The 7,103-nt window shown below is 41.4% G+C and overlaps 1 long non-coding RNA gene and 1 pseudogene across 1 annotated transcript; one reads left to right on the plus strand and one right to left on the minus strand.

Moving 5' to 3' along the window:
• The first annotated feature begins 240 nt into the window (after positions 1–240).
• LOC117482471 lies at positions 241–1,146 on the plus strand. The gene is made up of 3 exons (XR_004555885.1): positions 241–325; positions 464–583; positions 980–1,146. It is a non-coding gene; the product is annotated as an uncharacterized LOC117482471 (long non-coding RNA).
• Positions 1,147–2,790: 1,644 nt separating this feature from the next.
• On the minus strand, positions 2,791–6,322 carry LOC117482468 (annotated as a pseudogene).
• Between the last annotated feature and the right edge of the window lie 781 nt (positions 6,323–7,103).

The following is a 7,103-nucleotide window of genomic DNA, read 5'->3' on the forward strand; positions in this document are numbered from 1 at the left end:
TGGCTTTTGAAAGATGTCTCAGTGGGGGGGTTAAAACATCAAAGAGTTCATGTGAAGAAGTCTTAAAGTCGGTCCTTTATCCTGTAAGTATTTCAGTTGGAATTCAATCAAAACGACTCATTTAGCACAAAATATGGATCTGTCTCTTCCAACATTCTGTGTTGTTTCAGACAAAGAAAGGTGGTGCACTTCACAGGTCACTGAAGTGTGGAGTTGAGAATGGTGGCATCCACAAAGCAAGAGAAGGGGAATGAAGAAACATCAACATGAAGCTAACTTCATGTTTGACTGACAGCATTGAGGAGGAATTGAAGAAGACCTTCCCGTAAGAAATGACTTACTAAACACATCAAACCCTGTGTTGGATCAATTGTGTTTTACAATACATTGAAATACATTATTGAAATACAAATGTGTGAAGGCCTTCTGAATGTAAGCATTTCTTTGTGTTCATACGTTTTAGAAATGAAGGAGAAAGAGAACCATTCAACGGGGTCATCAATACATTTCCACTTGGCACAGAGGAGGAGATGAGGAAGAAGGAGTGCGGAAATGTCAAACTGCAGCTGACATTTCTCAAGAGGTCAAAGACCCTATTCATTAGTCCATGATCAAACATGTTTGTCCAGGCCAGGGAGACTGCAGTGGAAGGGTGATCAATAGAATACATATTGATCAGTCAGCATATTCATATACATTGTACTGGAATACAATATGAGCTGGAGATGGCTTTGAAGAATGACCTGCAGCTGTAAAGCGGACCCTGTCCCAGTTCATGAGGAAACTCTCAAGATGACAATAGAATATTCTGATATTGGGCAAAGTGCACCCCCTGCTGGTGAACACGTGCTATCACTTTGAATCATGTACTGCTTTTCCAGGTACAATCTGGAACAAAGAATCAAGGGAAAGATGAGCATAGTCTGTAACATGTTCTTTTTCAAAGATGTTGATATTTGCTTCACATTCTCTCTCTAAGGAAGAAAAGATGAAAACAAACCTCAAGAAACTCCTCCGTGAGCGTAAGAGAAGGATCTCCAGCAGCCTGACAACAACAATGGAGGAGACCATGAAAGAATGCTCTGACAGGAAGACAGAAGATCACTACAGACATAGAAATACACCTCTACACATTTTGATGTCAACATGTTTCCGTTTGATGTAGGAGCAAAAGAAATGAAAGGAGAAGGCACGCTGAAAAACATGAGGGGAACGATTGAAATGCACGTTCATGGTTCAAAAGACGTCATGTTTGATAAGGCTGAAGACGCCATGATGAAACAGCTGAGAGACCTGATGCTTTGTCACATTTGATATTTCCTCCTGCAGTCAAATGAAACTAGGAACACTGCAACACAAACATACATGTGCACACATGTCAGTGTTCAGTGATCAATATTTCAATGTTGATTTAGTGGGAGATCCCGGAGAAAGTGGAGAGCACGATGCAGGAATCAATCCAGCTGTCACTCAAAACAATTGGTGTCTCCATCCCAGGTGAAGGAGACACAACATCACAAACAATACTGTACATTTCATCCTCATTTAAAATACATTTCCATTAGTGTATTAAATGAATCCACTTGTTTGAAACAATATGTTTTGGGTTTTTAGATGTAAGTGCTGAGCTTGAGATGGTGAAGAACTTCTACAATGAACTGACCGAAGGCCCAGATGATGATGCAGTTCTTTGTTGTTTATTGGAAAGTTAATAACATACAAACTGAATATTCTCTCCACTGTGCCTTAAACTTGATTGAGACACTGCAGCAGACGTGTGAAGATTACTGGTGTTATTGTTTTAATATCTGCAAGTTTCAACAGAAAACTGCAATCCAACATTAAGCCAGTCTTTTTGTTTTCATCTTGCTGCTGCTCTGTCTCTTCAGACTCCAAAGCAGGTCCAGTTACATTTCAGCTAATTGCATTTGAGACTGTGGTGTACTACACTGTGGAACTTTCTCTTTTCACTGGGATTTATATGCATTATTGTCAATTAGCTGCTTTGGTTTGGGAGCTGTAGAAAAGGGGGCAATAGGAAGCTTATGAGAGTCACAGTACTGTATGTTCCTGTTGGGTTTTAAATGAGAGCTGTGTATGTTTTTGTATTGTAGAATCCATTTTGTTTTTCTGTTTTAATGACATTAAATATCTGCTTAATGTCAAGAAAAAGCATTTATTTGTAACCGAACATGGTGAATGATTACAGAACTGAAAATTAAAAAACGTTTCCAACACCTGTGAAAACACTCATCTCCTTACAACACTATTTAGCCCTTTTCAATGTTGGCTTTACATGGTTCCTAATGTATTGCTTTCAGTTTCATTCATTTTCCAGTCTGGGAACAGCAGAACTAAGTCTTTTGAAACACCACCTGTCTGCCAGCATGAGAGCCCCACCCCCGCCTCACTACTATCCCTCCCTTGGGCCAGAGTGAATACCACACCCTATTTGAGATCAGGCCGGGGTTAGGACTCTGTTCTTCTCACGTAAAGCACAAATCCAATCTTAAATAAGTCAATGTAAGATATGCAAATGGTACTCTTGAATCATCTGATGTTGAGAAATCATGTAGTGATTAATCTAGCATTTAACTAGATTGCCATGCCTGGTGTGTTCAGAGAACAGATATATACATGTTAAACACCACTGCCTCCAAGTGACTGAATTGAGCAATAGCATCTGTGTGAAAACATTTTTGATTGAACTGAGCAAGTGAATACATACAACCCATCTAGGCAGATAGGTCATGTTTAACAGTGTATTCATTGACGAGAGGAAAGCATAGGTTCAGGTTCAGTCAATGAACAACTTTATTTTCTTGACATTAATAAAACAGCATGGATCAGAGATCAATAAAGCTTTCTAATACTCCTCTCCTTCCTCATCCTCATCTCCCAGGCTATCAGCTCCAACCTCCTCGTAATCTTTCTCCAGAGCGGCCATGTCCTCCCTGGCCTCAGAGAACTCTCCCTCCTCCATACCCTCACCCACATACCAGTGCACAAAGGCACGCTTAGCGTACATCAGATCAAACTTGTGGTCCAGCCGAGCCCAGGCCTCTGCAATAGCAGTGGTGTTGCTCAGCATGCACACAGCCCTCTGGACCTTGGCCAGGTCTCCACCAGGAACTACAGTGGGCGGCTGGTAGTTGATGCCCACCTTGAAACCAGTGGGGCACCAGTCCACAAACTGGATGGAGCGCTTGGTTTTGATGGTGGCAATGGCAGCGTTCACGTCTTTGGGAACGACATCACCACGATACAAAAGGCAGCAGGCCATGTATTTACCGTGGCGTGGGTCGCATTTCACCAACTGATTGGCTGGCTCGAAGCAGGAATTAGTGATTTCTGCCACCGAGAGCTGCTCATGGTAAGCTTTCTCTGCAGAAATAACAGGGGCATAGGTGGCCAGAGGGAAGTGGATACGGGGGGTAGGGCACCAAGTTGGTCTGGAACTCTGTCAGATCAACATTGAGGGCACCATCAAAACGAAGGGAGGCAGTGATGGAGGACACAAGTTGACTCATCAACCTGTTCAGGTTTGTGTAAGAGGGACGCTCGATATCAAGGTTTCTACGGCAGATATCATAAATAGCCTCATTATCAACCATGAAGGCACAGTCAGAGTGCTCCAGGGTGGTGTGGGTGGTCAGGATGGCGTTGTAGGGCTCCACCACAGCGGTGGACACCTGGGGAGCTGGGTAGACGGAGAACTCCAGTTTGGACTTCTTGCCGTAGTCGACGGACCGACGCTCCATCAGCAGGGAGGTGAAACCAGAGCCGGTGCCCCCTCCGAAGCTGTGGAACACCAGGAAACCCTGAAGACCGGTGCACTGGTCAGACTGAAAGAAAAAGAGAAAATCATGAAATAATAATAATAAATGTATTTATATAATACAAAGACAGCAGTGCCAAGGGTTCACAGCTAATGATAAAAAAGCGTATTAGTGCACAGCATGTAAACATATAGATTCAATGAAAACAGATCAGAGATAAGAGGGTGCCATACCATGGAGGGCTTTGAATGCGATCAGGAGGATCTTAAACTGAATTCTGCAGGGTGGAGGAAGCCGATGCAAGTGGGCCAGAATCGGGGAAATATGCTCACTTTGAAAGAGTGATACCAGATTGTTATGTCTTGTGTTTGTCTAAAACACTGTACAGCTCTACATTTTAAAACATATACTTCACATATTTATTATTAGTTATGACACTTGGCTTTTGCAATACTTATTTTTGCCATTCACCACAATATGATTGCATACTCCTTGTATGTGAAAACCTACTTAGCAATAAACTGATTCATCTCCATTTAATACTCTTCAGCAAAATTGACTTCTGTTCTAAATGTACTGACCAGCTTTCGGATTCTGTCCATCACCAGGTCGATGACCTCCTTGCCGATGGTGTAGTGTCCTCGGGCGTAGTTGTTGGCAGCATCCTCCTTGCCAGTGATCAGCTGCTCAGGGTGGAACAGCTGGCGGTAAGTCCCTGTGCGCACCTCATCTAAGGGTAATGAGCATTAGATTATTGAAGGTTTTGAATGACAGAGGGGGGAAAAGGTTTATGATACTTTTATCATTTATAATGAATGAGAATGTACCGATGACAGTGGGCTCCAGGTCAACAAACACTGCTCTGGGGACGTGCTTTCCAGCTCCAGTCTCACTGAAGAAGGTGTTGTAGGAATCGTCCACTCCTCCTGAGATGTTCTGGTCACCAGGCTTCCTGCCGTCCGGCTGGCTCCCATGTTCCAGGCAGTAAAGCTCCCAGCAGGCATTGCCAATCTGCACACCAGCCTGACCAACGTGGATTGAGAGGCACTCGCGCTGTAAAAGGGAAAAAAGGTTGTTAAGAAACTATCATAAAAGGAAGCCTAGTGGCTGATTCTTGTGCAAAAACATGTGTGTAACATACATTCTAGTGGCATATCATCACATGTGGGAGGACTGCTCTATTACTATTTTAATAAGAACCAAACATCATATCATGATTTAAGTCACCTGACGCACACATTTGTCATCTGAACAGAAAGACAGTTATAATTCAAAACAAAAAGAGGCTAAATACTGTTTATACGTCAAATACCAAAAGCACAATGACGCAGTTGTTGGCAGACAGGTGGCATGATTGGACGTGAATGTGGGCCAGTGTTAAGAGAGGAGACGCATTTACATTTTCTGCAACTGTCTCACACGGATTGCGCCACTGCCACACCCCTTTAGGAGACTAGTGGCGTGGCAGGCCAGAACGTAAACACACATAATAATCATCTAATTCGACCTAAATAAAGTAAAAATTGGAACCATGTCTCTCATCTCTCTAATGTGAAGACATTAGAGAAAACACGTCGGTTTGCTATCCTGGCTCCAAAATGGTGGAATGAGCTCCCCATTGACATCAGGCCAGCAGAAAGCTTACACATCTTCCGGCGCAGACTGAAAACTCATCTCTTTCGACTCCACTTTGAGCAATAACATTACTAACAAAGCACTTACTAACAAAGGACTGGCTTATCTAAAGCCAGTTGAGTAGCACTTGAAATGTGTTGGCTCTATGAAACCTGATGTACTTATATGATTCTGTTTTCTTCAAGTTTGTATCTTCTTGGTCGAATGCACTTATTGTAAGTCGCTTTGGATAAAAGCGTCAGCTAAATGCAATGTAATGTAAAGACACTAAACCGAGGTAGACACAAATCCGTCGCAGGAAAAAGAACTCTCGCGAGATTTGGGTAGACAGAGCGTTCATTTTATTTAAATGTCGGCAGCGAGTAATCATTTCAGACAGTACGTTGGAAAAACGCCCTGGTTCACTGAAATTCTGAAAAAATGTTTTATCTGTGTTAATATCATGTTTTAAATATGAAACCATTAAACCTGGCCACTAATGAGACAGGAAGTATATGTATTTCCAACAATTCGCGCCGATTGTAAATGCTTCACTTCAACATCTTGACTGTGCCGTCGAGTTACACTTAATTTACCAACACCACAGTTAAAACGACTTATTAATGACGAAGCTTGATTTACCAGCTTACACCGCAACATTTTTGTTTCACTATAAAAATGATGCGTCGTCTTTAAAGAGTAAGCGGTTAAAAAACGTTAAGCTGGTTACGTTTTCACATGATGACAGACGTTCAGAGCGCTGCATTTGGTTAAATACACATCCTCTAAGTGGAGAAAAGCTGTACTATCGTACTCACCATTTTTCTGAAGATGTGAAGACAGAGGGTTTCGATAAAGAAGAGGAAAAGGCAAAGTTATCTCTCACAGCAGGGCCTGTATGAGTCCAGGGTAAGAAGTAACAGGTGTATTTTTTCTAGGCGGGGCTATTTATACTATCTTACGCGACGCAATTGCTGCGGAATCTGATTGGATGAAAAGACAAGTGGGTCCACTTCTGATTGGGTGAATTATTTTGCGCAATGTGTCGGTTGTTGTCGTAGTTTGCGTTGTTGCTGTTGAGTTGTTGTTGGTATTGCATTTTAATTGGATCATTATAGAGCAAGCCAGGAAGAAAGATAGGTCGTTCTGGCTCGGGAAACACTTCGAAATGTGGAGAAGTTGTGAACAAAAAGACAATTAAGACTAATATAAAAACCATGTTACTAACTTAAGGTATAGATAGCCCAGTGGATAGAGCCGGCGGCCCGAAGCGACGGAACAGATGAACTTTTAATCATTCCTTTTCAACTTTAATACTTTATTAACTGATAAAAGGCCCTCTCCACCCAAACAAAATGTAACATTAATAAATAGACGTAGTAGAATAATACAACACATGCATATTACTATACAAGAACGTTTAGCAAATAAGATAATAAGAAAAAAAGATTGGCATATTCCGACTTTTGACGTTCATATTTGAATTACGATAAATATAAATATATATATTTAAGTCATTTTCAAACATATCTTTGTCTGACATGAGTAATATTGTCATTGTTTATTGGTAAATATCATTCATTGTATCAACTGCAGGAAATAGTAAGCCCTCCTTTTATATTCTTTATAACTGACTCTGACAATAGCTTGTTTATTATTGTTTTAAATTATGCAATTTTTTTCTCTTTTGTATCTTTATGCGTAGTTATA

The sequence above is a fragment of the Trematomus bernacchii genome, unplaced genomic scaffold (genome assembly GCF_902827165.1).
Source record: "Trematomus bernacchii unplaced genomic scaffold, fTreBer1.1, whole genome shotgun sequence".
NCBI lineage: Eukaryota > Metazoa > Chordata > Actinopteri > Perciformes > Nototheniidae > Trematomus > Trematomus bernacchii.